General features: G+C 33.9%; 1 pseudogene; it reads left to right on the forward strand.

The window, feature by feature from the left end:
• Nucleotides 1–22,128, forward strand: part of LOC149578109 (septin and tuftelin-interacting protein 1 homolog 1-like) — a 131,536-nt pseudogene that overhangs the window by 75,193 nt on the left and 34,215 nt on the right.

The raw sequence follows: 22,128 nt of genomic DNA on the forward strand, positions 1-22,128 counted from the left end.
ACATCATGCTGAAGAAACTAGAGGATTAGCCTCTAGGCCTCTTTTTCCCACCTTTATACCAAGAGAATAACAACCACATGCTACTCTAGCTATTTCTTTTGGAGATGAAGCTAGACAGGCTTACTTGGAGTATACCAATCTTCCTCTTGATATGAAAGAAATATGGCCATTTGATCAATTCATGAATCAAAGGAATAGGAGAGGAGGAAGGAATGATCACTATGGTCCAAGAAATGACTATCAACAAACACTTGGTAAGATTTTCATACCTTACTATGATGGAAGTAACAAATGCACAGCTAGGTCTTGGGTTCAAAAGCTTGATAATTATCTTTATTTGAGACCAATGCCTGAAGAGGATGCCATAAGATTTGCCACACTATATCTTGAAGGAGCTTCTCATGAGTGGTGGTATCATGGGTTAGTAACTCTTGGACATAACCTTATCACTACATATGAGGAGTTTACTAATAGGCTAATTGAAAGGTTTGATGTCAAAGATCTTGAGGTGACTTTCTGTGAACTGACACAACTAAAACAACATGGTTCTCTTGATGTTTATGTGAATGACTTCCAACAGTTATCAATCATGGTTCCTAACATTAGTGAAAGAAGATTTGTGGTCTTATTCATGGAAGGATTGATGGAGCCATTGAAGGGTTGGTTGAAAGCTTTTGATCCTCCCTCACTACAGGAAGCAATGAAGAAGGCATGAAGCATAGAGTTTTCTGCCCCTACCAGAAATTTTACATCAAAGGGAACATTTTCCAGTCATGACAACAAGAAGTTTCCTAAGAAGGAGGACAAAGCCAAAGATAAGTCTACTTTTCCACTTGACAGTGAGACTCTTGATGATTTGAGGAAGAAGAAACTATTCTTCTATTGTAAGGGACCATATGATATTAACCATGATTGCCCTATGAAACCTAAGGGGAAGTCAAATCATGCAATGTGGGCACTAATAAAAGATTCTAATTCAGACCAGCACTCTGAAATTAATGATTTAGAATTAGAAAAATCAGAACATGATGAAGAATTAGAGGAAGAAGTGAAGCTTAAAGAGGCTAGTCTCACAAGTATTCAACGAGAAGGGTCTTTTAGGATGTGAGGGGTTCTTGCTGGTCAAAAGATTATTACTCTTCTTGATACAGGTGCGACACACAATTTCATTGATACTAGGCTTGTTGAGAAGCGTGTATACAGACTGAGAAGTTTGAGGGAATTTGAGTTAAGGTTACTGGTGGTTTCACTATTAGGTGTGAAAAAATGATCTCAAAATTGCCCATGCACTTGAATAACTATGAGTTCAAGGAAAATTTTTATGTGGTGAACATGGGAGACACAGATATGGTTTTGGGAATGACATGGTTACATGACATAGGAATATTCACCCTCAACCTCCATGAGATGCAAATGTGATTTGAGATGGATGGAAAAACTCATGTACTAAAAGCACTTAGAGACACCAGTTGCAAGACTATTTCCCTCAGGAAAATGGAACATCTCTTGTGTCATGACATGGTTAAATGGGCAGCAGGTTGTGTTTTGAAGCCAACATGGAAAGAGCAGAAAAAACCTATTTATCATCCTAATATACAAGAGTTGAGGATCAAGCATGACAAGGTCTTTAGTGATATTCCACCTGGTAGACCTCCAGATAGAGGGATAGAACACATCATCAAATTGGAGGAGGGTGCTAAGCCTATTATAGTCACTCCTTACAAGAACCCTAAGCAGCTTAAAGATGAGATAGAGAAAACTATCAAGGAGTTGCTAGCTATGGGGCATATTAGACCGAGTAAGTCACCTTTTGCTTCATCAGTAGTATTGGTTAAAAAGAAGGATGGTACTCTAAGGATGTGTATTGTCGATTATAGGATGCTTAACAAGAGAACAATCAAGAACTGCTACCCCATTCCAAGGATTGATGAATTGATTGATGAGTTGCATGGTGCCAAGTACTTCTCCAAAATTGATCTGAGACTAGGTTACCACCAAATTCGTGTGAGAGAAGAAGATATTGAGAAAACGGCTTTTCATTGCCATTATGGACATTTTCAATTTGTGGTTATGCCATTTGGGCTAACCAATGCCCTTGCTACATTCTAGTCTACTATGAATAGGGTATTTCATTCATAGTTGAGGCAATTTGTGTTAGTCTTCTTTGATGATATCTTGGTTTATAGTCGAACATGGGAAGAGCATCTTGCACATCTTGACATAGTTTTGGGTATTCTTGGTAAGGGATCTCTATATGCAAAGGAATCTAAGTGTGACTTGGGCATGATAGAATTATTGTATTTGGGTCACATCATTAGTGCAGAAGGAGTTCAAATGGATCCAAATAAGTTCAAGACAATTATTGAGTGGCCTACTCCAATGAATCTGACACAACTTAGAGGATTTTTGGGTTTATGTGGATTCTATCACAGATTTGTTAGTGGGTATTCTCACCATGTAGCATCACTTACATATTTGACTAAGAAAGGGGCTTTTTTTTAGACTCATGAGGCACAGGAATGCTTTGAAATGTTCAAACAACTTATGACTATTTTCCTAGTGCTTGCATTGCCTGATTTTACTAAACCCTTTGAGTTGCAGTGTGATGCTTCAGGTGAGGGGATTGGAGTTGTCCTTATGCAATACAAACATCCAATTGCATATGAAAGCAAGAATTTGAGGGGCTCTAAGAGGATCTATAGTATATATGACAAGGAAATGTTGGCCATTATGCATGCATTGGCTAAGTTAAGGCAATACTTAGTGGGTAGTAAGTTCATTGTTAAAATAGACCATAATAGCTTGAGACATTTCCTTGGGTAGCAAGATCTTAATGATCATCAGCAAAAGTGGGTAAGCAAGTTGCAATCTTATGATTTTGACATTTCTTTTGTCAAAGGTTCACAAAATATAGTTGCTGATGCCTTGTCTCTCCGACCACATTTGAGCTTTATAGCTGAGGTTTCAGAGGATTGGAGTCATTTGATTGTGGTAGAATATGCTAAAGATTCTTGGGCTTCAAGTATTATTGATGGGTCACTACATGATAATAGGTACATGGTGGTAAATGATATTATCATTTACAAGGGGAATATTTTCTTGACTCTAGGATCAAAAGTGAAGAACATAGTATTGATTTCCTTTCATGATTCACCATTGGCAAGCCATCCTAGGTATTTCAAAACCTATCAAAAAATTTGCGAGAGATTCACTTGGAAGGGTCTAAAATTTGATATTCTACAATATGTTAGAGCATGTGTTGTTTGTCAGTAGAACAAACAAAATCATACATATCCTATTGGTTTATTATAGCCACTTCCAATTCCAAACAAGAAGTGGGAATGTATATCTATGGACTTCATCACAGGGTTGCCAAAAGTGCAAGGCAAGGATTGCATTTATGTGGTGGTTGAACACTTGACCAAGTTTGCACATTTTTTCCCAATCACTATTTCATTTTCAGCCACACATGTTGCTGAACTATTTTTTTGTGAGGTGTTTAGATTGCATGGATTACCACAAAACATTGTTAGTGACCGAGACAATAAGTTTATGAGCAATTTTTGGAAGGATCTTTTTAGATTGTGTGGGACTGAGCTTTCTCTAAGTACTAGTTACCACCCTCAAACAGATGGACAGATGGAGATAGTCAACAAATGGGTGGAAGGATACCTCAAAAATTATATTGCTAGGCAACAAAAATGATGGGTTAAGTGGATATACCTTTGTGAGTACTGCTACAACACCACTTACCATATTTCTATTCAAATGACACCATTCATGGCCTTGTATGGTTATGAGGCTCCTAGCTTTCTTGATTTGTTGATAAGTGATAGTAGAGTGCCTAGTGCTGGAGACATGTTACAAGAAAACTAGGATATCATGAGGGCTCTTCGTGAAAACATCTAGAAGGCACAAAACAAACAAAAACAATATGCAAATCAAAAGAGAGTGGAACACTTTTTTGAGGTTGGAGACATGGTGTATTTGATGTTGCAACCCTACAAATACTCTACTCTTAAGAGGAGTGGTACAGAGAAGCTCAAGCCATGATATTATGGACCCTTTTGGGTCATTAGGCATGTGGGTGAAGTGGCTTATGAGATAGAGTTGTTGATGGACAGCAAAATACACAATATTTTTCATGTATCACACCTCAAGAAGGCATTGGGACATCATGTGGCTCCTTCTGTAGTTCTACCACCCTTAGATAATGAGGGTAAGTTGATTTTGATACCAGAGGCTATACTAGATTTTATAAAGAAGAGATTGAGAAGCCGTGTCATTAGAGAATATTTGATTAAATGGAAGAACCTACCTATTGAAGATGCTACATGGGAGAGTGAAGAGATTCTGCAACATCCAGAGTTGACATTGCTTGGGGACAAGCAATTTCTAGAGTGGCAGACTATAATGTCCCCATCTCTTTAGCCTCTCTATAGATTTCTTAGCCTTTCATCCTTTGAAGGCTAAGTGGAAATAATTAAATTGATTTATTATAAAGTCATTAAATAAATTAAAAGAGATGACTTTGTATTTAATTAATTTAATATTAGGGAATCATTGAGAGGCACAGCTCATCTATTGTTGGAAAGGAGGAAGCTTCTAGAATAGTGCAATAAGATAACACATATGATTCTTTTAGAAGTGGGGTAGGAATAATATAAATAAAGGAGAGCCTCATGGGAAGGCATCCGGATTTGTATTGACATTTTCCTATGTATTTGTGGAGCCAAGAGCTTGCAGATAATAAAATTTTCTTTGTAAACAAAAACTCCCAATGATAAAAATTTTGAGGGTGTGAAACATCACCCAAATTATTGCATGTTGGAGGTGATATTTTAGTCACTTCATTGTGCTGAATTGGTGGCCAAGGGCTAGGCGTAAAGAAGAAAAAATAATCTGGGGGTTTGCTATAGCACCTATTGTAGGAACATGCTATTACTTGTCATTAGGGTTTTATTTAGGGCACATCATTTGGAGCTGTTCAGCACCTCATTTTAAAGAATCAAATACTTTAAGGAGGCTACAACATAACCAGGTTTCTCTTATTTATTCATGTATGTTATATGCTACTGCTGTAGGTGGAGGTCTTGTCAGTTTTTAAGCATTTATTCATACATATATTACCAGAGTCTTGGGTTTGAAAATTGGCATTGTATTGGATGAGGAAAAATTAGTAGATTGTTACAAATATTAGTTTTATATTCAGATCTTATAAAGATTTATTGGCTGTAGATGTTTCATATTCTCTTAGTTGTTGCTTGCATAGTAATTGTTGAACTATTTAAAAGTAACAAATAAGGCAATAACTGATCAGATTTGAGCAAGGCTCATTACACAAGTAGGGGCCCATACACCCTACCCTCTTTCCCTCCTCTCACCATGAGAGGAGACTCTACACTGTTGAGGTCCAACTAAGGCCCTTCCTCCATTCATGGCCACTTCTTCCCTATCCAAGGGTGAGTGATGCCAAAACAATCCCCATGAAATCCTCTCAAAACACAAAACATCAAAGCAAGCATAAGAATAACATCAAAAGAAAAATAAGTTAAGATCACTCCAAATCAACCCCAACACACAAGCAAGCAATAGAAAAATAACACAATGTCTTATGCATGATTTAAGCAAGATTCAAGCATGAACAACATGAAGAAACAATTCAAAAGGAGTGAAGAACTCCTACTTTCACAAAAAGTTATGGTAAAAATGGTGGGTTGAGAAGAGCTTTTCCTTTTCTTCCTTCAATCTTCAAACTTTCTCCAAAACTAGAGATTGGGTAACAACCCCAAAACTACTCCAAATTGCCTCTAAGTATGATCCCTAACTCATCTAGACTTAAAGTAACTCAATATGGAGCTTGAGTCACCAACTCATGTAGGATAAAATCAATTTTCGCAATCAACCAAAAGTAGGGTTTTTGAGTGACCCTAAAAGTCAAACAAGGAGGCTAAGGGGTGGAAAGTACTCCCAACCCATACCCTTATCCCTAGGGTGCTTAAATTTAATGTTTCTAGGCCTTAAAGACCTAATAGGAACAAACAAAAGGCAAGGAGAATAGTGAGACCAATTAACAATCTTCAAAGAAAGACAAAGCAAGATAGCACAAAACAAGAAGGGGTTCAGTTTCGTCCTTCCATTGGGTTTCCTGGCTAAATTCCCTGCACACTCATTACACACATCAATAGTTCTAGAATCACATGTATACATGTAAAAATACATATCAATAAATTCATGTAAATTAAAACATCCATTTTTCTACAAACCAATTGTTTATCTCATTCTATTCATAAAAATTGGAAAAATCGAAGTGTTAGTTCTGCATTCATTCACTTCATCATCATACATGTTCATAAAGCATTAAATGACAAAATCAAATATCTAAAAGTAAAGCATCACCCATCATAAATAGCATAATAATGTTCAGTGCATCAAATAATGTTTTGACATATCAAGTCATGAGTATCAAAATAATAATGTATCATCGATGCTAGGGTGGGTTGGAGTGAGGCCTCACATCCTCCCTTACTAGGCATGAACTTTCTCCTGGAGTTCATCAAAAAGATATGGGTACTAAGATCGCATCTGTGCTGCATCCTCCCATGAAGCTGTAACACCATCATAGCAATCCCACTGGGCCCTAACCTAGTCTAGCTCTCGACCTCGAAGTGCTAGGGTCTGTTGGGCAATAATACAAATAGGCTCTAGTGCTAACTGGCTATTTGACTCCACCTATAGCCTCAATAACTATAGCCTAATGCTCAGTCTAGCAATTGTCAACCGCTGCAAAAAATTTGTGGAACCTGACCATGTCTCCAATTGTCGACTCTGAGAAAGCCCCTCTCTGACCATTGGATGACTATCCCTATGGACACTCTCTATCTATATGACCCATGCCACCACAAGTGTAGCATGGTCCTCAAGTATAAGATCATGCATCCTATGATCCAAACTACTGTGGGACTCTTGACCTGCTAGACCCACTGTATCCACCCCTAGAAGGCTGCTAAGTCTTCTCTGACTGTGGCTATAGGGCATGTACTTTCTAATCCTACTGTGGCTCCCATTGCTTGGGCTTGGATCCTTGATAACCCTATGAGGGTTCTTGCTGCTACTGCTGCTAAGACTGTTGGCCCTTAGAGGACCCTAGTGTATAGTTCTGATTCCCTTTCTAAGGGGGTTTCTTTCGAGTAGAGTTTCGATTCTGAGACTGATCTCGTGACTCTTGCCTACCTCAAGTATCCTCAGCAACTAGTGCTATCTCCACTACCTGTCTAAAGGTGGTAGGGAAGGCCATACAAACTGGACCCTGAAGTGAGAATTTTAGGCCCATGATAAAGTGATGCACTCACAATTTCTCATCCTTTATGTATTCAACATATGGAAGGAGCTCGAGAAACTTGCTCTCGTACTGAGCTACTATAAGGCCCCTCTAATATAGAGAATGAAAATCCTCTATCTTCTTATGTCTGAAGTGCTCTAATAGATACCTCTCTCATAACCTCTCCAAGAATGAATCCCATGTGAGGGTATCCATCCTCACTCCTCCTATAGTCTCTTTCTGATGCCACCAATTGGAGGCACCTCCTCTTAGCTGATGGACTGCTAGATGTGCCTTTAGATTACTCCCATAAGGATGTAATCCAAAGCACCATTCCAGGCTCTATAACCAGGCCTTTGCTACTGCCCCCTCTATGGAACTAGTAAAGAGTGGTGGTCCGAGTCATATCAACTCTCTAACATCATCTCCTATATGCCTAGGAGGTCTGTCAAGTGGGAGTCCTCTCTAGTGTATTGACTCACCCTCGTGCTCACCCTGACCCTCTAACTACCTCGGTGGGGGACTCCTAGTCCTCTCTCTACCTCTGGGTCTGCCTCCTCTGGGTCCCTCGGCTTCCACTATGGGAATCTATTGTCCAGGCTAAACTATAGGTACTACCCTCTATTGAACTACACCAATCAAATTTTGAAGGGCATCTATAATGTCCTGGTTTGGGTTCGATGGTGGAAGTGGTGGAGGTGGTGGTGGTGGTGGAGGTGGTCCATCCTCATGTCTTGCCCTACCACCTCTCGCCCTATGACCTCTGCCTTGTCGGTTGCTTCGAGTAACAAAGGGGCATCCTACAAAATTTAAAGTTTAGTTTTAAGTTTTAGAAGCATAATGGTTTTAGGTTCCTAGTGTTGAAACATGGACTTTGATACCAAAATGTCATGCCCAAAATATATGAGCAAAACACACACACAATTTTTTTTTTAAAGAAGAGATTTGATTCAATGAGATGATATGATCGAAAAAGAATTAGATGTTTAATCTATGATGGAACTAATTGTTCGAGTAGTTTTAAAATTTAGATAACCATAGGTACTTTGAAGATAGATGCAAGTTCACATTGATATAGAGAGGTGACAACTCAGTTTGAAACATAACATAAAAGAGATAGTTTGGTGAACTTAATGTTTCTTAAAAAATCAATTAATGAAAATAAGCGCCTAATTCCATTTAATTAAAGCCCTAACCCCTTCAATTGTTCTAATGATTCTTTAATTTATTACCTTCTATGGAAGTCACTAGATTATCACAACACTTATTCAATATGTTTAAACTAACATGCTAACTGAATAACATCTATCTCTTAATTACATATTATTGTTTTAGCTACAATTTAATTATGATCAATATACCACTAACCTTATGATGAACTAGTTAACTAGTCCCTTCTATTAACTTAATAACTTGATTGACATTACAAATTAAATCATTTAACATTAAGAAGAGTTGAACTTTAGAAGATCAATTAAATTTAACTATTCAACGCATGCTATCTACGTTGATAACTTTAATAAAAAATCTAACTAGCCTTTAATATACATACCATAGAGATAAATATTATTATCAATTATACTATCTACGTTTCAATTTCAAATTATCTCCTACGTTCTCATAACAATATAATTTATATTAATCTATTATTTACAATTAAAATTGAGACTATAATTAATTCAAATAAATCTATAAGTTAAACTAAGCTTTATTTAACTATTACAAATTTAAGTCCACTATTAAAATGCCAATATTAAGATTTATCTAACCAACTCACAATAATATAAAACTAAATAATAATATAGAATAAAATTCAACTATAACAAGAGGTGACTAAAGATAAACAAACTAATTAAGAATTAACTTTACTAACTTAATACTATCCTAGTTAATACTAACATAGAATACTAACTACTTTCTAATTGTACAAAATTGGCTATTAATCTAAATAATTTAATTAATGCTAAACTTATTAAAACTAATAATAAACCTATCTACTAACCAACAAACCTATACTAACCTAGGCTACCTATATCCCTAAACTAACCTATCAACTACCTATCCAAGTGGCCTAGCCACCACTTGGCATTCCCTACCTACTCTCCATGCTGCCCATTGGACCTTGCGCACTAACCAAGGTCTGTCAGTGTAAATTTTCTCCCTCTTCCCTTGCATGATTGATGTTCCATGCCTTGGATCCAATGCATGGGGGTTAGAAATATATGGGGAGGTAAAGTTTTAGCAAGGGAAATATATTCAAACAACTTTCTTGCCCCCCCCCCCCCCCCCCCCCCCCCCGCTTTTGATGTGACAAGGGTCTGGTGTGAGCTTAGTACAAGTACATGGAAGGTGGTTGGTGGAGTCCACACCTAGCCTTCCAAAATGAGAGCACTTGGTATGAAGAGTTGGGGAGTGTACTAAAGGGTGGAGTTGAGAATTTTTGAAACATAAGTGTTGCATGAAGTTGAAGGTCCACTTCAACCACTTTTCCCTGCCATGCACGTGATCATTGGGCTGCAAAAATTTCAAGTTGTTGCAAGAGTCTAGACCATATTAACTTCATAGATTTGGTTTACAAATCTAAATCTGTCCCTCTGACCAATCTGTCATCTAGGAGCAAAATGACACTAATGTTTTAAAGGTTAGTAGTTAGAGACTAGTTTGTTTAGGGTATTTTCTATATATTTATATATTTTCCATTTAAATTTTCATTTTATTTTTTACTTAAACAATAATTTTCAAAGAGCATTTTTTTTGGAATATTCTCTGTGAACTTGGGGGAATTAAAATTTCCTCTCATACATTTTTCAAAGAGCTTTTTACTCCTGGAGATGCACATTTTTTTTTTAGGCCAATTTTGTCTAAGTGTTGACATAATCTTCTTGCTATATTTTTTTTTTGTTATTCTAGGAGTGATTTCTATCCTAGTGACAACATTGTTTCCTATTAACAAGCATACTAATACAAGGATGAGAATAAGATTATTTTTTTTATAATTTATGTTTTATAATTCATTATACAACAAGGGTATATGAACCTTTCATTTAGAAATCAAGGAGATGCATAATTCTTAATCAATTTTGATTTTGTCAATTATATAATTTAACAAGGAGAGAGATAACTTTATTGTCCACAATGTAGGATTTTCATTACCTCTTAATACATAAATTTAGTTTCCTTAACATAATTGAAAACTTGAGAATTCATAATTCGAAGACATTATCTATAACTCTATTTCTCACATACATATGCATAATTTCAAATCACATAAGAGCAATGCAATAAGGTTTTCACAATCATTTTATTTCTCTATTATTCAACCTGGTTCAAGGCTCCATCAGGAAAGAACCAGTAAGAAAACTCAACATCTTTTCCAAATACATCAAAATTTAAAATACAATTTTACATAATGTTATAATTCAATTGAATTCTCTTCTAGGGCTTTCACAAGAGATCTTTACCAAAGTCTTCAATGCATCAAAGGAACCATGGGAGAGACAAGAACCAACATGGAGGTAAAAAAACACAATAAGATGAACAATTCAAGCATGCATTCCCAACCCGATTTTGCACAATAGGTTCAAAAATGAACCAAAATAGGTGGGAGGTGGATTTTCTCAATAGGAGATGTCAATCACCATACCATAACATAGCCTTTTTGGGGCTAAAATTCAAGAACTTCTTTTCTTCTACAATGTCCTTTCGGGGCCAATATAACAAGGGTATGCATTCCTTTTGTTCTTCAAGAATTTAAATTTTCATACAAGGTATGGGATGACAAGTAGGGGCCCATACACCCTAGCCTCTTTACCTCCTCTCACCATGAGAGGAGACTCTACACTATTGAGGTCCAATTAAGGCCCTTCCCCCATTCATGGTCATTTCTTCCCTATCCAAGAGTGATTAATGCCAAAACAATCTCCATGAAATCCCCTCAAAACACAAAACATCAAAGCAAGCATAAGAATAACATCAAAAGAAAAACAAGTTAAGATCCCTCCAAATCAACCCCAACACACAAGCAAGCAATAGAAAAACAACACAATGTCTTATGCATGATTCAAGCAAGATTCAAGCATGAACAACATGAAGAAACAATTCAAAAGGAGTGAATAAATCCTACCTTCACAAAAAGTTATGGCAAAAATGGTGGGTTGAGAAGTGCTTTTACCTTTCTTCCTTCAATCTTCAAACTTTCTCCAAAACTAGAGATTGGGTAACAACCCCAAAACTACTCCAAATTGCCTCTAAGTATGATCCCTAACTCAACTAGACTTCAAGTAACTCAAGATGGAGCTTGATTTATCAACTCATGTAGGATACAATCAATTTTTGCAATCAACCAAAAGTAGGGTTTTTGAGTGACCATAAAAGTCAACCAAGGAGGCTAAGGGGGTGGAAAGTACTCCCAATCCATACCCTTAACCCTAGGATGCTTAAATTTAATGTTTTTAGGCCTTAAAGACCTAATAGGAACAAACAAAAGGCTAGGAGAATAGTGAGACCAATTAAAAACCTTCAAAGAAAGACAAAGCAAGATAGCACAAAATAACAAGGGGCTCAGTTCCATCCTTCCATTAGGTTTCCTGGCTAAATTCCCTGCACACTCATTGCACACATTAGTAGTTCAAGAATCACATGTATATATGTAAAAATACGTATCAAGAAATTCATGTAAATTAAAACATCCATTTTTCTACAAACCAATTGTTTATCTCGTTCTATTCATTAAAATTGGAAAAATCAAAGCGTTAGTTTTGCATTCATTCACTTCATCATCATACATGTTCATAAAGCATTAAGTGATGAAATCAAATATCTGAAAGTAAAGCATCACACATCATAAATAGCATAATAATGTTCAATGAATCAAATAATGTTTTGACATATCCAGTCATGAGTATCAAAATAATAATGTATCATCGATGCTAGGATGGGTTGGGGCAAGGCCTCACATACAGTTAATCTCTAATTCTAACTACTAGCTTCATTACTAAATTATATCACTTAAGAATCATAAGTATAATAGTTATTAAGTATAATAGTTATTTAATGGAAGAAAATAAAAATTCTAACTAATGCTTAATGAAATGAAACTAACTACAAGAGAATTGCATTACCTCAAGTAGTCATTGCTTAAGAAGATGTAACCTCAGACTCATGGGTAACATTAACACATCATCAAGTCATTCACTAAAATAGTACATAGTAGATAGTAGTAGAACGTCTTAGATAATAATAAAAACTATGTAGAATTTAAGCATATCACATGTGCATTGGTTGATCCCCCAACTATAGGAAAAACTAGAATTTATACACTATTCTAGAGAGTGGGCCCAATTACATCTTAAATTATAATGATATTATTTGGTTTCAAATGGCCATCATAGATGTAATATTTGAATGGTTATTTCTAGGAGCTTTCTCAAATAATTTCTAAATGAGCAGTTTGTGCAATAATAATATTTGTTCAAAATCAAGTAATGTTGTGGTTTGAGTCATAAATTCAAGAGAAGTCTAAGTGTCAATGGTAGAATCTTTAACATCACATAGAATCTTCTATGATTGATTCTTAATATGACTTATAGGTTACAAATTCAATTGTTAATCATCATGTCTATAATAGTTTCTTAGTCTAGTTTATTTTTTTACCATCAATTCTAGTTGTTTAAACTTGTCCAATGATATATTTTCACAAGCATTGATCATACTAGACTAACATTAGACTTCTTCAAGAATATTAAAAGCTACATCTTCTATTCAACATTCTAATATTTTCTTCTTCCATTTGAAACCTTCTTACCTCTTGCATTTAATGATATTTGTATGCTTCAGGGAATGTAAATTCTAGTAGTGTGCCAAAAGGTCTCACATCTTAGATTCTTAATTGATAAAATATCTTTAACTTGTACATTTAGATCTCAAAATCTTTGGTTGCTTCTTCATCATCATTGTTGGGGAAAAACTATAATCAAAGAATTGAAAGTGATATCTAGTCTTGATTGATTCACTCAGTTTGTTCCTTGTGTCAATTTGGTTATTCATAAGCTTAATAAGGTGTTCAGGCTATCTTCCAAATGGATAAAACCAATTGGATAAGAAGAATGACATGTATTGATTTTAACAAATTACTGAAATCTAATCTTGATTATTTTCAATGTAATGAATTCTTAAATTTTATCTATAGAATTAATCATCTATATAGATTACAAAAGTACCAAATACAGCATGCTTCACTTCATATTTTGATGCAATCCTAGTAAATGTGTTTGCATTAAATTTCACAAGAACAATCCATTTATCCCCATCATCAAGCATTAGAGCAAAAAAATCTGATTTTCAATAGTGGACTAGAACTAGGTATAAATATCCATAAATATCTTGCAAAGATGGAGGTCTTAAAACTTATGAGTTGCCCATATGTGTTAAATTGATTATTCTAGTCCCTTATTTATGTAATTAGAGATTCTTGTGGAAGGAAAAATAATCTTCCTTAAGTTATTTAGACTAGAATACACATATGCCATAAATCATAAGCATATTTTACAAAACATTCAAGACCTTGCTTGAAAGAAATAACCTTATGATCTCTTAGCTGAAGTAATCCATATTTTAGCATAATGAATTCTTAAATTATATCTATAGATTTCATTATCTATATATATTATAAAATTACCAAATACTACATAGCTCACTTCATATTTTGATGCAATCCTAGTAAACTTGTTCGCATTATATTTGGTAAGCACAATCCATTTGTCACCATCAACAAGCATTGGAGCATCAAAATCTAATGTTAGAAAATTGCCATAATTTAAAAAGTTTACATAAGTTTCAAATTAAAACAATTGACATAAGTTATAGAAAATTTATACACTCAACCATTTCTTTCTTGGGTCATCCTTAAATTGGTCCCCACATCTCCATATTGCAAAGACAGAAAGCCATAGAGTATCCAAGCTATGGGTTCAACTGATAATACCATCTCCCCCATAGAGGAATCATCTATCAAGTTTTAGGTTCCCACACTACTTGAAATGCCACTCTAAAATGAGAATGTGCATGCAACTGCATTCTATATGCATGAACAATAGGTGAAGCTGAAAAAAACCCACCACATTTACATTTATTTAATAGGTCTATTAAGTTTCTAAAATACCTAATTAAAGACCTCTTACAAAAATGAAAACCTATTGCATTTTTTCTACTCCACCTGATGTTGTATGCATATGAATTAAGATTGCATCTTGAACTATGGTCTCCTTCTAATTGCTTGAAACCAAGAGATTCACACAGTTAGTTGTCATGCAATCATAGGTTAATTTTGAGAATCACTTGGTTTTGAGAATAGTTTAATATTCTCTACTAATCAAGGCCAACCACATGAAGGTGGAAGCTCATTTGCGCCCCCCCCCCCCCCCCAACATCTAAAATCCTCGTTAATATTTAAAATTCATTCATTAAATTAATAAAATGTAAGATTCATGAATTATTCCATGATAAAATTCATTAACATATAAGTTTCATTAGAATATTCACATTAACATTAAAACATAAGATTCATTATAACATTCAATAGAACATAAATAAAACATCTAGACATAAACATCAAACATTATAAAATAAGTTCACATGAATCATTTCTTTTTTTATTTTTTTATTTTTTTGTCTTTCCCTATATTGTTGTAGAGTCATATCCACATCTTTGTCAATATCTCTTCTCACTCATGGATGTGATCTTGTTGTCCTTTGCAAAAGTGGGTCCTCTACAATAACAAATAAAAGGGTCTAATTTAAAAAATTTGAGACTTTAAAGATTTTAAAGAACATTGTAGCACTCTTTACCTTCTCCAACCACATCATCTTGCCCATAGGCTTGAACCTCAACATGCTCATCAAGAAAAACCTCTACATCCCTTACAACTATAATACAAGACATTTTCTTAATCCCAACACATACTATAGTTAAATTTGTATTATTACACCAAATTCAACTTAAAATGCTTACTTGAATTAATAATTTAGAAATAAAAAATAGAATAGAAAATATATACCCTCGGTACTATGATCCATATTTAAATTGATGCCTCCATGGTGCTCAACCACTGTATCACAATTGGCAGGATGCAATCCAATGTAAATAATTAGTGCATTTATCAATTCTATATACATATAAATACAAGACAAGTATTGAGAAATTTTAATCAGTCATTTTAATACATATAAATATATTCACTTTAAAGATTCAAACAAATATATAATCATTGTTTCCTTTAACAAATATAATGATTTATATGTTTGGAATTTAATATCAAATACGGTAATTGCTAAAGTATTCAATTTGAAATAAAAATCAATTGACTTATTTACCTCATCGATAGATCTAGTAGAAGAACCTTTCCCACTCATTACTTGAAGTCATTCAGCCACGGTTGTATAGCCTTGTCCATAGGCTAATTTATTGTCCTCTTTAGAAATTTTTTTTAAAAAACTCCATGGCCTACATTTTTGCTTGGTATCATGAATTTTTTTTGTAATCAATTTCATGAAGACCAAATTGTTTACAATTTATAAGTATTTGCATATAATTTTTCATTTGCTTATACTTACAATTCATGCAGCAAATTTTGAATATCTGCCCTAGCCGAGCTTGTGCTACCTGTGCTTCTATTTTCTTGCTTTAGTTGCCTTTGATGTGTCAAGAAACCTATGTGAAGTTTTAAATATGTTAGATCACATAAGTATTAAGAGTAATTAGTACATAATTTCATTCTTACTATTATAGCATACCTTCATTCCTTGAGTAGTACTATTTCTCCACCATGTTTTTTTTTTTCTTAGTGGCATCATTTTTAAGATTCTCCCACTCAATAATAGGAATATAGGGGGGTCACTCATAGCAAGGGTTGTTTTTCATTTGGGTCACATAGTTGTACCTAATATACTTCAAAGCTTGGTATATTTTCTCAAGGATCCTAAGTGTTTGAAAAACGTTGGGTCCAAAAAGTGTTGTCATGGCATCAATGAGTTTATCCTTTAACTCTTTAGTTTGTAAGTTCCACCTTTTAAGAAAAGAAAAAAAACTATTAGATTCATAAATTAATTGAAGCTACCTTTTAATTTACTTAAAGAAATTGATCAAAAGAAACATGATCTAGCAACGAAATCAAAATATGATACCCTATGCATATGGTTGACCTAGATATGCACAAACATTCATCTTTAAGTTTTTCATAAAATAGATTATTCCCTACAAAATAATAATGGGATTAGTAGTTATTGCAAGGGATTACATAGGAGGTTAATGCATTTGATTATGAGTATAAGATTGTATAGTAAAAGAAAGGATCAATCTTTAAAGTACCTAGAAGTTGGGATACTCTCAGGGGAAGACCATCTTCCTTGCTTCTGAGTAATTGATTAGAATTCTTTAGTACTCTCGTACATCTAACATGAGTACACCCAAGAATTTCCTCATCATCTTCTGCATAAAATAAATCCAATATTAAAAAATTCCCCCTGAGAAATAATAGTTCAAGAGAAATAAACATATAAAAAATGAGAGAGAAAAAGAGGAATCTACTTACCTATAGGCATTTTCATTGCATATGTGGCCATGCTACATGTTGCCCAATTTTTAGTCGACATTACCTCTTCAATTTTGTTCCTTGTAGTAGGTGGCATAGGGAACATAAAATTAATGGTAGGAGATAAAAAATGAGATTTTTAGAACACAATAAAACAAGATTGTTAGAGCTATTAAAAAAAATGTTCAAGAAAAACACAAGTGTAGGTGGAACATGTGATGTACTTGAACCACCTAAAGTATCATCCTCTAGGTCATTGCCCTTGAACCTCTTCAGCATCCTCTATAACAATAACACATATGCATTTTATTTAATGCAAAAAATAAAAGAGTATACTATAAAAACCATTATTAAACTATTGTTATAATTAAATACTACATTAATACTTACTATATACGTCTCAACTAGGTGCATCAACTCATCCTTCTTGTATTTTATTTGAGAATTTTGAGGTCCAATTGATGCTAATTGCTTTAACCTTTTTGCTAAATCACTACAACCATAGGATCAGTGGCTAATGCAAAATCAATCATGAAATCATCTTGCTCATTGTGTGGCTCCTCATGGACTACTTTTTCCTTTCCCTTTCCATTATCAACACTCATTTACAAGAAAAATATTATTAGTGCTATATTTAAAATCAATCAAGAATAGTAGTGAGGAATAAAACATAATAAAAAAAATGCAATAACATATTTCGTGTATCTAATTTGTACAACAACAATGAGTTTTACCTATCAGGAAAAAGAAGTCCTGTGAAAACTATTGTTGTTGTGTGTATCTTGTGAGTTTTTATTTATATTGCAGCCCTATATTTCAAAAAAAATCATTGAGACATGTTAAAACATGTGTTATTATTCTAAGGTAGCAAAAAAAATATAAAAATTTAATGGTGTGTTCGATTCATTGATTAGAGTTAATTTTAAATGTGCATAGTACATACCACCTCACCCTATGATAGTAACTTTGTTTGTGTCTATGTGATTCAAATTATAATAAATAAGATTCTCTTTGCCTCCACGTATTGATTTTATCACACATATAAATACATGATTTCCCTCTCATGCCTCAAATGTGCAATTAAGTTGCTTCTTAGTTGATGTAGGTCATGTATTATTTATAAAACCTATAATATTCCCTGATGCTTTTGGTCTTCTATCAATGTATATAGATACTATTTTACTTTTTTCACTAACTTTTTGTTGTATATAATTTTCCAGGAGTGCATACCTACACATACTTTTTTTATATCTAACAATCTGCATTCAACTATTGTAATAATAGCAAGGTTTGACATACTCTATCAATTCAACAACCTTTTTGCAAGAGACATTTATGCCATCCATTGAATATAGGCCCAAACAATGTAATGAGGATAGTGTCATGTGATATATTCTCTCTCCAACACAAAAATCAGTGTTTATTGGAGGAAGTTCATCAAGGACCCATTGTTTTTGTAGATTTTTGTACCTAAAGGGCACATCAAAGTCACCTTTACTCTCATCATTATAAGAACATAACCCCCCTTGAGCAAGGAAATATTTCATACGCTTATTGAATTTCTATCTAATATTTCAACTTCGAGTCAATCTCCTTGATTTAGACATACTAAATATCTCACTTTCTTCTTCCATCCCTACATTTTCCTCAATTGAGGAAGACAAATCTAAAAAATACCTATTCATTGATACCTACACTCCACAAAATAAGAGAGATAAGTGGCAATGAGAGAGATGTTTTACAAATGTTAAAAGATATTAATCTCTATTGGGTCTATTGACCTATTCCTGATGATCTATGAGACTATATGGGGTGCTTGTGAAAGGGCTTCGAGTTTTTGTATTTGTAAATCAGTTATCTTATTTTAGCTAAAAAAGTCATGATACATATACATATGAATTATAAATAGTAAAAGCTACATGATAAGTTAATCAAATTAATCATTGATCTATCAAGAACTCAATATTGAATAGCATAGGCATTGATCATATAACTATACATTTCATTCTTGTCATTGATAATCAAACCCCCCTTCAATGTTAGTTAATCAAACACCCTCGACCCCTTCATTGATATTATTCTTCATCCATCTCATCATCATGATCATCGTTGTCATCAACATCATTACCACCACTATCATGGTTATTGTCATCATCATCATCATCTTGATTAGTAGAAGCATCATCATCATGATCAGTCGAAGCATCATCATTGTGATCAATAGTAGCATCATTTGCATTAGAAGCATCATTGACTAACTCTCGATCATAATCCACTTCTTCCTCTTCCTTGGTATCTTCTTCTTCCATCACATTATACTTTATTGGCCTTTCTCTTGTATCATGTCTAACAACAAATGACCAGCCTAGTTATGTGGAACCTCTGAGTAAAATACCTACTCACATTGGCTTGGAAGAACATAGGGATCATCCCCAACTGGCTCAAACAACCTTGAATTAGTCATTGGAAATTCATTCTCATGCTCAATAATAGTTCTATTATGATCGTTTTAATTGTGTCATAGTTTGTATCATTTGACAATGAACATAACTAATTTGAAGGAATTAAAGTCATAGTCAAGTATATCAACCAAAATGCCATAGTATCAATTTTGAGATTCTTGAGGATGTAATTCATTTCTATATGAAATATTGGTCACCTGGAAGACTGCAGTTATCCCAAAATCACAAGTTCTGTTCATGTCATCAAAATCTTTGATTTTAAATTTATAACCATTTAATAACATAGTCTTGTGGTGTTTCACCTACAATAATGTCAAACATGTATAAATTATTGCATCACGAGTTCAAAAACATATGGTTGATTAACAATCTTATAAGTACTAAAAGATCTTTTAAACCATATGCTAAATCTATTTCCTTTTGTGTAACATTGGGATCTCCATTACAATGATCTTGTATAACCAATGAAGATATAGTTTCCTATTTTAATCTATGACCAAAATGTTGACATCATTCAATCCATATCATCATCTAATCTTTGATTATTTGTAATAAAAAATGTATCACATCCCACTCGATAGCAACTGTACAAAAGTAAATACATGACTTACAAAAGATTTATTTTGAAGATTAATAATTAATTAGCTACAATAACATCTCATAATTTATTACCTTTCACTTTCCTAAATCTATCGTTCCCCACCAAGTACTCCCCTTCAAATTTTTTAGTGGAGTCAAGATCCCAAATGCAATCTATATGGGTCTTTGCTACAAGATTAGGAAGATATTGGGCAACATACACCATCATCTAGTATACCATATATCCCTTAATTATAGAACCCTCAGGATGTGCTCTTTGTCAAACCAAATCCTTCAAAAATTTCACGTGTCTCTCAACCATTAACATTGACCTAGTTTGTATGGTTCCACACAATTCAATCTTCTCAACTTGGTGAATGAGGTAGTGTTCTTGTGCATTGAAAAAATTTGAAGGTAAACACTTTTGAATTTCACACATTAGTAGATGAATTATTTTCTTCCAATATTTTATATATTCTTTGTGTATTTCATTAGATGAAAACCACCTACAAGGGATTAAAGACACAAAAACATATATATACGAGATTTTACAATATATTACTTGTTCGATAAATTGAACAAATATAATTGCTTACCTTGTGTATTTTCCAAGATCATATATCACTTTTTTGATATTATTGTCAAAGTTATTTAGGAGAGATAGGGGTAGCAAATACTACAAAAATTATTGACTAATCATTTCATTCTTTTCTAATGTAATACAATGAAAATGAATGCAGTTTCATAAATATATTGTAAATACAAAATATTGTGACTTGCCTTGATCAAGGTATGTCAATCATGTGCTTTCAGTCCTAGCCCAAATTCACTTTTCTTTGATATGAGATTGCTTATATTCACAACAAATCCTCTACAAAATCAAAATTTTCATATGACTTCTTTTAGGGCATTACTTTGTTGCTCCAATAATAACCAAGGAAGGGCACCTGCATTTATTTGGTCTCCATTATTATTCAATTCAATGATATTTTTCATTGCATGATTGGAATCATGAATGTCACTACAAATTTTTGCAATTTTTTCTTTGTCGCACCTTCCATCCAATATTTTCCACAATGTTTCTATTATATTCTTTCCAATATGCATAGTATCAAACAAATGCACAATTTGTAGCTGCTCATAGTAGGGTAGCCTACCAAATTCTCTAGGATAACATTTTAGTCCCTTTGAAAGGTGGTCAATGATGCCTTGATGACCTTTGCAATCATCAATTACATAATTAGCCAAAAAAACACTATCATAATATATAGTTTCCAAACATAAATCATTAGGTGAAGTGATAGTACCTCGAATTCTATTATATTCCAACTGCCATAGGTGAGGTGTCATTCTTCATGGCTTTGATGTAGTCTCTTCTTTCCCATTGAAAAAATGTTTTTTGGCACTTTGATACTAATGATTTCTATGGAGGAAGTGTCTATACTCATCAAACACCTTCTTTCTTAAACTTTTGGAATGATGAGATTTCATCTTTGGACCACACATTGGACATGCAAATGTTCCCTTTGTTTGAAGAACTACAAGATAACGATGTAATTGGATTAAATATGTTCATTTTTGGAATTAGTATTATCACATACTACTAGATTTTAGCATAACATACCACAGAAATGTGTCAACCCTAGGGCATCATTAATTGTCCACACAAGCATTGCATGGAATTGAATTTTTTTTCCAATTGGTCTAGAGATATCATACATAGTGAAACCATTCTATAGCACTAACAACTCGTTGATAAGAGGTGCAATATATACATTCATATCTTTCACTTGGTACTTACCTAGTTGAATGAACAACATCAGATAATTATTGTGATCATTTCACTCCAAGACTTGTAATTACATGTAAACAACAATAAAATAATAAACTACCTGGAATAATCATTGCTAAAATAATGTGCTCCCTCTTTATTGACATCCATGGAGGAATATTACTATTGATAACAAAAATAGGCCACACCAAGCAACTAGATCTCCTCTCTCCAAATTGATTGACACTATCACTTTCCAAAGAAAGCCTGAGATTTTGAGGTTCTTCTTTAAAGTGTGGCCACTTTTCCTCTATGTCCATAAATGTTGAACCATTCATAGGCATTTGAATAATGTCATCTCAACTTCTATTGCATGCATGATAATCCATAAATTGTGCCAAGCTATTG

Source organism: Cupressus sempervirens, chromosome 1 (genome assembly GCF_028749045.1).
Source record: "Cupressus sempervirens isolate cs-2001-9-10 chromosome 1, ASM2874904v1, whole genome shotgun sequence".
Classification (NCBI taxonomy): Eukaryota; Viridiplantae; Streptophyta; class Pinopsida; order Cupressales; family Cupressaceae; genus Cupressus; species Cupressus sempervirens.